Source organism: Pelmatolapia mariae, linkage group LG13, assembly GCF_036321145.2.
Source record: "Pelmatolapia mariae isolate MD_Pm_ZW linkage group LG13, Pm_UMD_F_2, whole genome shotgun sequence".
In the NCBI taxonomy this organism is placed as follows: domain Eukaryota; kingdom Metazoa; phylum Chordata; class Actinopteri; order Cichliformes; family Cichlidae; genus Pelmatolapia; species Pelmatolapia mariae.
The window spans coordinates 10,517,418-10,529,760 of NC_086238.1; the positions used below are offsets into that span (position 1 = coordinate 10,517,418).

At 42.4% G+C, this 12,343-nt stretch overlaps 1 protein-coding gene across 1 annotated transcript in view; it reads left to right on the forward strand.

Annotated features, from left to right (window-relative positions):
• The first annotated feature begins 241 nt into the window (after positions 1–241).
• Positions 242–12,343, forward strand: part of lzts2a (leucine zipper, putative tumor suppressor 2a) — a 44,130-nt gene continuing 32,028 nt past the window's right edge. Inside the window, exon 1 of the mRNA XM_063492271.1 lies at positions 242–565. The gene's annotated coding sequence lies outside the window, so the exon portion shown is untranslated. The remainder of the gene's footprint in view (positions 566–12,343) is intronic.

Below are 12,343 nucleotides of genomic sequence, written 5' to 3' on the forward strand. Positions count from 1 at the left end.
CAGTAGTTTCTTTCAAACACTAAACTAAAAATGTGCAGTTTTCTGAACTGTTGATTTTCTTCCGTTGAGCTCGAAAAAACTAGTTCGCACATGGATAGTGTTTACAAGTTTTAAATGAGGTTTTTATATCAGTATATCAACCCCACTGGCGCAAAGGCATGAGCGTGAAGGAATGGCTTCATCGGATGTCGCGGCCCCCCCTCTCACAGCCCCTGCCTTCCCCGTCCCTGTCCTGAACCTTTACTGTTGTGGATCGTTTCTCGAGCCCCCGCTGAAGCACAGAGTGAGCCCGCCTCGCAGAGCGCTAGATCGGGCTGTGCCGGTGACAGTACCAAACACCTTCAACCTGAGCAGCAGCCGTGGATCAGCAGCAGATCAGAGCCGCCGTGGACTGCGCGGCTTTGGGAAAAGAAGCGGACTGTAACTACGGGGAACGGACAGCAGAGTCGATTTTTTTGGCGTGTTGGTGCTCTCTGAAAAAGTTGTATCTGCTCGGGACGCACAAGATACCCACTGCTGAAGGAAATATCCCCGCACGGGTTGGTTGTAAATAACATCTTTAAAGGTGAGCAGATCACGCAGTGTGCATCAGTGATTGAGTGGGTGTTGTGTTTTTGTGCTTTATTTTAACAGAAGGGTTAAGGACTTCTTGACTTTTATCAAGCGCCCTCAAACTGCTTTATACACGCATGCAAAAATAGAAATAGAAGTAGTTGTTGAAGTTTAGTTATAATTTTATCGTAAAATACGAATTTTGCTTAAACCTGCGTGGATATTTATGTAAAAGTGTGCTTTGATTGTGCTGAGTTGCGTGGTTAGAGTATGTATGGCTTATGGTCTAGCTGCATGATCAATTGATTTATTGATAGTTTGATCTGAGTACTTGTGCAGTTAATCCACTTGAATGCAGTGATTTGCTTTACACGAGTTTCCTCAGTTTTTCTTCCTCAGGAGCTGGTGTGTGTGTTTACGTGTGTGTGTGTGTGTGTGTGTGTGTGTGAGAGAGAGAGAGAGAGAAACAAGAGAACAAGCTTTACTGTTATCTTCATCCAGCTGTGTCAGTGAATAGGGGGGCTGCCCCTTGGAAATGGCACACATGCACACTAATCCCTGCAAACCGCGTTTCCTGTTATGGCCGTTTTCCTCTCTGAAAATGCGCAGCCAGTTTTGTTAGTATTATAAAGACAGAAGTGAATGGGAGAGGATGAAGTGAAAATGGTGAAAAGGAAAGGTCAGACAAAGAGAGAGGGAGAGCTCTCATGGCCATTTGTTTTATGCTCTCAAGGCCTGCTTTAATTTATGGATTGGGTTTGAGTTGAATTGGAAACACCCAGGGTCTGATTGGACCATAAATAATCCCCACAGGAGTAGATATAAATGCTGAAGGAGCAGCGTGCCTGAGATTCTCTCCATCTCTTTCTCATCTGCGGTGAACCCTCACAGATGATTGATGCGTTGGGTGTCCTGTTGTCACAGCTGTACGACTTTAGCTGAATGCAAACACGAGTACAACCACGCATGAATGAATGCATGCACGCTGCAAATGTGAATTTGTGAATGCTCGGCACGCACATACTCCATCCTCTCCTGCACAGACTAGTAGCATCACAGCACCATGATGTGCTCAAGCATCATGCTCCCTCTTTGGGAGAACCTATATCATACTGCTCTGTCACTGCAACATAACACAGCTAAAGAGAAGGGGGAGAGGGGGATTCGGTAGCATTGGGAGGTAATAACCAACCTGTCAGGCCATTAGGATTGAAGTAGCTAAAGAGGTGGATGGAGGACAGGTAGGGGAGGATGCTTGTGATCATTTAAATCACATGTCCCCTTCACAGCAAGTGAAACCCTGAGGGGGTGAAATGTGAGGCAGCTAAGTGATAACATTACCAAAGTCATGGTTGCTTTTACAGCATCTTGTCCTCAAACTGTTTTCCTTGTCTCCTTTCATCCTCCTGTTTTCCCTTTTTAACAAGGTTATGAAAATCCTTCTGCCTCTGCGGTCGAATAACGCGACCTCCCATCTTTTTTATTACATTAACAATTAAGTGTGAAAAAAACTAGATCACAGCTGGAGGCGCAATCACAGCTGATGCACATCTGCCAGCACTTGAGGACGATGAAACATTAAAGACGCAACCCACTGTTCAAAATGTCGCTCCGGCTTCGGCAGCTTAATTTGCCCATTAGATAATCTCAGCCGAAAGTGACACTTACATGAACGTGCTCACACATGCCCACACACACACACACACACACACACACACACACACACACACACACACACACACACACACACACACACACACACACACACACAGGGAAGTGTGCACACACACTTACATAACATGTAAAGGAGAATCCCTTGTGAAGCAGCAAACATCGTTATCCCACAACATTAAAACCACTCGCAGGTGAAGCGAAGTGTTTGACTCCTGGCATTCATGTGGACATTAATCATTACCAATCTAAACGTGGTTGTTGACTCAGAATCCCTCACAAACACCTTGTTCAACAACAGTGAGCCCGAGAAACAGCCCCAGCCTTTTAAACTGTGAAAAAACCAGAATATAACTGAGCCACAAGATGCCACACCACAACCCTGAATGTACAACCTTGTACTGAATTTCCCAGAGGAACCCACCCGAGGGATTAATAAAGTTTCATCTAATCTAATCTAATCTAATCTAATCTAACCCACAGGCCCTACCAAACCTGAAGGTGCCAGACGATGACCCCTGATCAGTCAGAAATACTGATCGATGCCTATTAAGTATTAGGTTGGTGGTTTTATTGTTAAGGCTAATTTGGTGTATAAATACAGCACAACCTGATCCAGAAAACTATTGCTCTGCAGTGATGATGATGATAATAATGGTGATGGTGATGTTATTAAAAAGTGTGCAAACAGTGTGTCAGCACTGTTATCTATTTAGATGTAATGCAGACTGCAAAAGCCTCGTGCAGCTCAAACTATCTCACGCTGCTCTTATTTAACAAACACTGCAAGTACATTTGAAAGAAAGCAGGAAGTGTCTTTCTTTCAAACTTTCTAACATGTAAACTCCTCTGTGTGGAAGCACCACAGGAGCCTTGAATTCCTCAGAGAGAGTCAAACGCACTCAGAGGAGCTCAACAGATACCTTTTCTCCAGGAGGCACAGATACCTTTCCTGTGCCTCCATTTCATGTCTTCAATTGCATGTCAGAGAGAAGCTCTGTTTGATTTTTATGTAGTAGTTCAGTGTTTAATATGCTTCTTTTTTTTGAGCATGTTGGTCCCAAGATTCAGTTTCCCCTCAGCTGTGATTTTTCTAGCAATGCGTCACTAAGATTTCCGTCACAGTTTCTCGCTGTCAGCCTATTAGAACAGGACATGAGCAGAAGCACAGCAGGGGAGAGACAAGCTGTCAGTCAGACACACACACACACACATGCACACACACACACACGTGCGCACAAAGACTGCCCTTGTATGTGAGACTGTAATTAGTAGCTGCCTGGGTTTGCAGTGACCTTTCTTTTCCTTTTTAAAAAAGGCCCATTCAGGACCATAAATGTTGCAGCACCGCTAATGACTTTACTTTACAGTATCTTCATGGAGTTTTCATTTTTAAAGTCACTTGAGGTGTTATACTGTTGATCAGGTTAGTTATTTAGACAGACTCATTATGGATCTACATATGAATCGCTCAGCATAGGCCAGCAGACTCCTGAAGTAATTTTAAATGAAGCATTTATACGTGATACATTTTAAAAAGTCTTTCCCCAGCTTGCAGTTCTGTGATTGCACCATTCTTTTAGAAGAGAGTGCTGGATGAGATCATTCCTCCTCTGTTTGCTATTGTAATTTCCAGTGATCGATCATCAGATAACTTTCAGAGTTTAGCATTTAAAAATAATGTATGTACTAGTAATGTCCATACTGTTAAAGGCTGATTATAGACACTTCTATGCTTCCTGCAGACGTATCATTGCTTTACACATTTCAGACTCTAAGAAAGAAATGAAAGAAAGTCACATTCATTTTAACTTTGACATTCAGTATTTAAATTGCAGAATAAAATCAACATCACAAGTCATCATTTGAGGTAGTTCTGGTTCACATAATGATGACTACATTTTTCTGCTACTACTGAAGTGAAGTTGTTGTAAGAAGCTTGACTACAGCAAATCTATGTCATTGTTAAATATTAAAGGACATCAGGAGGCCTTTTCACGGTTAAGTTTAATTTTCTTTCATGAAATCTTGTGTTACTGATGGCTTTAGTAAAATAAAAGGATTCTTGCAGTAGCAGTGCACTGTGAAATGTTGTAATGGGCAAGCAAAATTCTTATCAACAAGTGACACTGAATCAGAAATCGTGTGCTGACTGTTTCCTGTAAACGCTGTTGTGAGAAGGCCCTCGTCATTTTTTTCCGAATCCTTTCTGTTGCATACTTTCAAAGCTTTTTTTGAACCCATTAGAAAAATGAAAGCTGGGCCCTTTTGACTTTCTGACCCTGTAATGCTGACAAGAAATCCAGGTGGTATTTTGGGTTTATGAAGCTCTTTACTAAATGAATCAAATCTTTGAATCTCGCACTGCTGCATCTAGTCAGAGGAAAGCAAAAGAAGGAAGGAAATGGGTACACAGGAGGCGCAGTTGGTCTGCAAAATAAAGTCAGATTTGATTCTTCTGACTGTGACACTCGAAATAACCCACATTTATCAAGTCATGTATACGTGCAGCAGGCTTATCCATCAAGCTGCAGGAGATCAGGTCAGATCTGCAGAGAGAGGCAAGGGTAGATGGGGGTAAATGGTACTCCAGAGATTTAGTATTATTCTTCTTTTTGTTAAAGAATGTGAATCAAATGTCTCTAAAGCTCTAAAACTCTTTTTTCTTGTAGCTGCCAAAGTCTAAAACCCAGTTCAAGATAACCTTGATGACCCGCGATTTAATTAAATTCCCACAATATAAATTTACAGGTAAATTTGGGATGTCAGCGAAAGGTGAACTGCAATATGGTGCAGGAGTTCTGTATGTGAAGCTGTACGAGCTCACCGGGACACGTGGCCATACAGACTACTGGACCACTACTGCTCTTTCATTGTCAAACAGCCCATAGCCTCAGCTTGCCATTACCTCCTTTGAGTTTATTTATTTATTTTTTTTACAAAAGAAAAGCATCTATTAGATGAGATGGTCCATGAACATGCATGCAGCAGGTCAATTATCATACTCTTACAGAACCTTTCCGGCGCCAAAGGATACTCAAAATGTGTTCTTTTTTTCCCTTTTTTCTTTGCGTAAGTAGATTGCAGTTCAATTAAATTGCCATTGCAATCTGATAACTGAGATGGCAGGCGGAGATGGGCTCTGAAAGCCCTCGCAGTCTGTAAGAAGAGCCGGAATCAATGCAGGGTGGAGTAAGTCAGGGTATAATGGACATTAGTGAGCAGAGCTCTGGCACAGATCACATTAGAACCAGCAGTGCTGAAGTCTGCCAAGTGCTCCAAACATCCATTAGTAGACCAATCAAACTGTGTTTGCTCAACACTTATGCATTTGTTCACAGCACCCCAAAGATCCCGTAAGAAGCTTCTCAGAGTCACTGATTTTTGTCTGGAGCAACAAAAATCTGTTATTACGTGCTCAACCTTTGCAGTGCACAAATCCGTTGGCCGTCCCGTTAGGAAAGTGTCGTCATCGCACATGGAAATGGTTTTCATCTATCTGGGAACAGCAAGGCCTTTCTCCACCTCTTTCTCTCTTTTTCTGAAGAGAAGGTAAAGTGGCATCATATGTCACTAAGCATCACTTCACTGCTGTCGGGAGGGTGATGTATGAGGACCGAAATGGCCAGTGCTGAAACAGCAGACCACACACACGCACGCAGACACACACACAAACGCAAGATTGATGGATGACACAAGTATTAGGTCCAGAATTGAGGCTCGTTGCCTGGTGGCTGATAAAAGATTTTAAGAGGTGGAGAGGTGACGACCTGCAGCTGCAACAATTAGTTCTTTATGGTAGCAGTCTTTGTTTTTATGAGAAAACTCATTCAGGAGACCTTTTTTTTCTTTTAGCTAGGCAAGAAATTGCCTGTTGGTTGCATAGTTCCTAACTTGACTAACAGAGGCCTGCTTCCATTTAAGCGTGAAAGTCATTGATTAAGCTGTTGGTTGATTTGTCTTTATTGGAAACCTGATTTGTGCCAGCAAGGGAAACAAAGCATGAGTTATTGATCCAGTATAAAAGCTCATCAGCGCCTGCCGGTGTGGAGTTTTAGATAGGAAAACACTGCATATTTGTTCTTAGCCCTGCCAAACCTCAGTCGAATTGAATCAGTGAGTTTTCCAGCTTACAAGTTACAGTGCGACACCCCTGAGCTAATAACATAAGCAAAGATCTCCTGACACCCAGTTGTTTGGACATGTGTTGGATTTATAGATTAGATTTCCTCCACCCTCTTGGTCAGCCTTCTTCCCCAGTGTGTGCTCGACGGAGTGAAGCCAGCCCGGAGGATGCATCTGCCAGATGACCCCTCTGCAGAATGCGTACCATGCAGCGCCCCACCCTCCTCCCCCTTTCCTGCATCAGCTGACTAGCTTGGGTAAACTGTGGTTGGCTTGTGTGTGGAAGAGGAGAGGGGAAGGAGGCTGGGGGCTGGGAATTATTAACCATGAGAAAAGTGTTTACATCGTGACTCTAGAGTATCGCTGCATACTGTATCTCTCTGGCGTAACCTTGGGATCAATCCCTCCTTTTTAATTGGCGACAGATGTCGCCTCTCTCATCATCTGTGCCTCAATCGCTTTCGTTCTCATACACACATGTAAGGCCCTGATGTTCCCAGAATTCTTCCGGGAACCTCTGGGATCCCATCCCAAATCTTGATAACATAACTCCCACCGCCCTCTCGTCCGAGCCAACACTTCATCCCTCAGTTTATGAAGCTGTCCTGTCACAAGTGGATTGCCAGGACTCAGCTGGCCTGGAAGCTGTCCTGCGCTTATGAAACATTTGGCATATTTTTAAACTTACTTGCAGTTTATGGAGTGATGCTGTTACTTGGTTTCTGCTTATTTTCAGTGAGGCTTGGGCTCAGACTGACAGAGCTGAATCCTGGAGGTGCTGTCTGCCTCTTTGTCATGGTGTCTTTGTCTGCTTGGCATTATCCTGCAGAGGATTGTGTCCATCTGGTAAATGAGATTTCTTGGAAATGAAAGGCACGGATAGGATAAAACGAAGAAAGACAGGACTTGTCTTGTGGCTGATCGGTGGAAAAGTAAAACCAAGTCCCTCAGCATGTGTCCGTGAGTGTGTGCCCGGCTAAAATTTAGAGGAACTGTATTAAACAATGAGTTCAGTCTTTCTTTGCTTATTTCACATGCACACGTCCTCAAGCGTCCCCCAGCTTCACTCTGTGATTTGACCTTCAAAAGATGTATTGTCCAAATAAACCTTTGATATTCATATTATTATTATTATTATTATTAACAGGCTGGATCGGCGTGAAGCTCGCTGCGTTTGAGGCCTTGGTGCCCCCACCTCCTCCTCCTCCTCCCAAAGCCCAGACTGATGGCAGACAGAAGTAGGTCAAAGTTCAGTGGAGCGTCCTGTCTGGGGAGGAGGATTGGAGAGCTGGAAGGGGAGTTAAAGGGCATTGTTGGTGCCAAGGACCTCCTTCCTACATGGTGGGGGCTTCTGTTTTTTTCATATTAAAACTTTTAAAAAGTTTAACAAAGTTCAAAAACTGCTTAAAATAACAGCCTTGGTACTCATAAAGGAGTTAATTACCTGGTACTAATACTGAACATTAAGAAACAGCTTATAAATACTCTACTGATCACAGACTGTATAAAATAAACATAGATTTCTTCATCACCACATCTGTATATACACAGTCTGTGCTACAGATCAGTAATGATCCAGCTGATTGCATTAAAATGGGGTTTAGCCGGCGGTGATTTCATGCAGCACTCTCATGTACATGTATGAAATTCTGCTGTTGTAAAGGAAAAAAAAGTTTAAAACTCATTTTAGGAGGTAATAGAATTTAATTTATAAAAAGTTGACTACGTATGAATGAATGTAAATGACTTAAAATTTAATATATCTTCTTACATTTGTTTTTGGGGAACTCTTTAAAAAAAACAATAAGTATCTATAAAAAGACATTTTAGCAACCTCTTGATTTTTCTGACCTGTAGTAATGGATTTGCTCACCTTGCTGTGGGGATGAAGAAAAGTACCCCATTATGTGTGGCTGTGACAGTGTTGGGTGGAGTTACAGGTCTAACGGACTCTGCTCATGAGTAATGGTGGATGGATGGTCTCTGTGTCACAGGTACACTGTGACCACAAACTCCCCTGAAACCCTACACCATAACCTATGCAATAACATGCACCTCCCTAAAAATGTAACCATACACTGGTTTATCTTCTGTCATCTACTGCCTTATTTTCTGTTTCGAAGTGTTTAGAAGAGAATTGATCACCTCGAGTGGAGAAAATTCCCAGCAAACGACTCTTTTAGTGGAAAAATTGCAGAGCACCACACGCGAGTGTAAATGTTGACAATGACATTGTCCACTTGGTTAAGTTGTACTTATTCAGTGCAGACGCATAAATAATGCATTAGGATGCAACAAGCAACAATCCTTCGACTGTTTAAGGCACTAATGCACTATTTTCACTCTGATATTTGAGCTTTTGCATATGTAAATTTAGTATCGGTTGCCATTTCAGTGATAAAATGTGCTAAGCAGTGTGATAATTAGCCTTAAAATGTGCTCAACACTGAACTATTAAACCAAAACATTTAACTCATGAAAAGTTACACGTCCTTTGTTCATTAAGCCTGGTTGTTTGATATAGCCCGCTTCTCTAAACTAGAACTACGGCTAAGACTCTTTAGCCATGCTAGTGGCCATGTGCAACTATGCTATGTGTTAACATGTCCGTATGAACACAGTCTGTATATAAAAGATGGACGTAGCCACCAGGTCTGGAGCACGGGTTCAAAAGATGTTAGGTTATAAATTCCTATGAGTTTCAGGTCTTTCTCTATACAGCATGGTGTCCCATTCAGAGTAAAATAGATGATGCAGGCAGTTTTAGGGTGTGGCTGTCTTGTGATTAATAAGTTGTTTGGTGTCTCTTGTGCTTGGTTGCACTAAGAGGCTCTAAGCAGTCAGAAATTCAGGTTTTTTTGGTTAGACATTTTTATTTTAAGCCTTTTTTTTTTCTTTAGCCAAAATTAACATCCATGTTGGTATCCCTGAAGTGCATGATCGACTCGACCCTCTTGCCTAAATTTGAGGACCTCGGGTTTCAAAATGCCCAGATCTCGATCACCAAAATGTGAAACTTAAGCTTCAAAGCAGCAGATCGTAAATCAATTGGTGGGATTAGGTTTCTGTGTCTGACACAGTCTGAAGCAACACGCTGTTGTGCTACAGAGTCATGTGGTGTAATATTGATATGTGTCTCAGCATTAATAACATGTTTAAAATGGTCATGTTGACCCTTGTGAAGCATGCCTTTGCAGATTAGGATGTCTGGATTGAGGCAGGGTCAGACTGCTGGGTTTAAATTGAGAAGGGAAAGCTGCAGAGGACAGCACTTCAAAGGATTGTATCATAATCTTTGACATGTTATCACTGGCGCTCCAAAAACTTCAGGGGATCTGGTGGGTTTTTTTTTTTTTAAATTCTATTCTTGCTGTCCCGCATTGGCCTGTGTTATGCAAGAAGGCTTTCAAAAATCTGATGTTATCTTTGATATCGGGGGAAAAATAAAAGAGGAGGAATGGATGCCATTTTTCTTTTCTGGGAGCATTTTCCCAATTAAAACTTCAAATATCTTGTATAACTGCTGTTGAGCTATTATACAAGATATTTATACAAGATGCTTATACAATTATACAAGCTTTCAACATAGCAGGATTTGCTGGTGTGCGGAGTTCAAAATGAAGCCCTAGTCTGCTGTCAAAGATCAAACAGACAGATTAAGGTGGAGACGGAGCGGTTTGGAAGGCTAGTGGCGGCAGATGCAGGGATGAACGGATGAAATGAGGCCAGTGTCATCCCGTCTCATTTATTATGCAGGGTTGGGAGGGGATTAGCTTCACTTACATAACTCCATCTCTCCCACCCCCCCACCCACCTAACTAGCATATCTCCCCCTTTTCCCCACCCTCCCCAAACTCTCTCCCTCTCTTCTGAGACCATTCGATTGGTGTTGGCCTCTTTGTTATTCCAGTATTTTGTTTCTCTGTTCTTTTTTTTTTTCTTCAAGAGAAAAATGCATAAAGACAGGAGGCAGCTGGAGACTGAAAATGGAGGGACAACAGGGAGAGATGTTGGAGAGACATAGCGAGAGAGACAACCATCAGGAATAGAAGGAAATGGAAGACACAATCTTTATTACCAGCGACGGTTATAAAGATCTGCAGATAAAGCAAAAGGAAAAGAGGAAACAGGAAGAAAAAGGGGGAATAGGGGAGCTTTGGGGGTGGATGAGAGAGTCTATTTATAGTTTATCCCTGCTGTTGGGTTAAACCGCATGGTCCAGTGCAGCACAGCTCAGTGTCCATGTCAGCCCTCATGTCAGTCTCCATTAGCTCCACGCACAAACACGCACTGTATATATATAAGTTCTGTATATACCCCGAGGATGTAAACACAGGCTGTCACGAGAACATGGGTACGCTGACCTGCCACTGAAGTAAAGGAAAATTACACACCAGCAGATCTGAGCGTGTGTGTGTGTGTGCATGAAGCACTGACGTGCTGGAGATATTCGTTAAACGGTGTGTGACAGAAAATAGGCAAAAACTGCACACTATTCAGCTCAGCTCTTCGACAAAGGCTGCACTTCTGAGAGGATTCAAAACACACACACAGACTTTTTTTGTGTTCCTCTGACATTTCCTCCTGCCTTCACTTCTTAATCTTGGGAATAAGTTAATCACACCATCTCTTCAAGCTCCTTTTTGTTCCCAGATCACATTTGCATATCTGTTCACTTCCTCCCTCCCACGCTCTCCTTCGTACGTACAGCTATAGGTGCACGTGCAGGTAAATGCATGTGTTTCAGAGCGAGAAGCATGTTCACTCAACCCAGTCTAACTGTGGTCTGAGTCTGATGTCATTGCTGTTGCAGGCAAACGCACACGCACACAGGCAAAAATGCACATTCATTTAAATTGATTGAATGCATGAGTGCAGTATTTCTGAAAAACAAAAACAAAAAAAACCCACACATTTATTTATGTTGGTTATTTGCAGTAGCATTTCTGACTGGAGGTAGTTTTGCTTTTATATTCTTGCTTTTGTGGCTCTGTTGCAAATATATAAATATATTTATTACATTTGGTCAGTAATATATATTTTGAGCACCTGCCATGTTGCATAGGAAGTAAGTTATTACTGGTGAGCTGAATGCTGTGAGAACTGGCCAGCTACTGTACACGTTTATGGATGATTCGTGCAACAGTCTTGGGGTTGCACAGGACCTTGTTTGTTTCTTCTGTTCCTTCCCCCCGGCTAACCCCGCTCCAATAACACACTTACTGTGACAGAGGGTACACATTCACGAACACACATAAAACCAGCATTCACTACGTGCACATGTGCAGGCGTCTGCAGGAAGAGTGATCAGGTGCTTTCACTCCTGCAAAGTACGCTAGCACGTACTGGAAGAAGTTTTCAAGAGAATAATCTCTTGATTTGAGAAAAATGACAACTTTTATTGTTTCTTAATAATGCTTTTTCATTGTGCAGTCAATAAAAGATGCTTAAACATGATAGATAACCAGTGTGAAGCAGCAGCTCCCATACTGAATCTGTGTGAAAATTGTGTTTAAAATAATGTAAGAAAAGCTAAAGATAGGGAGGATGGAAGTAATAAGAGAGGAGAAAAAGCGTGTGAATGAAGAGAGATGATCCATATCCTCCAGACAGACAAATTGTTACAACAACAGTGGTGGGGCTGATAGAGCTGGAAACAGACAAAAGCAAGACAAAGCCTTTAGCTCCGGCTGTGATTTAAGCACTGAAAGGAAAATGAAAAATTTTCCTGCAGTCATTGTTTCTCATTTGTTAATCTTCCCTTGCACACTTAATTTTCCTCTGTGTGGTCACCTTTTGCTCATCCTGCCCATGTTGCATTGTTTCTGCACAGAAGACCCTCATTAGTCCTCAGCTGTCGCCGAACATGCAAACTCATCATTTGTTCTGCCAAGATTTTCATAAGAGGTTGACTGTGTGCAGCTGTGGTCACACATCAGCTGCTGCTCTTGAGCACGGTTACAGAGATAAACTTTACCCACTGCTGCTGCTGCGG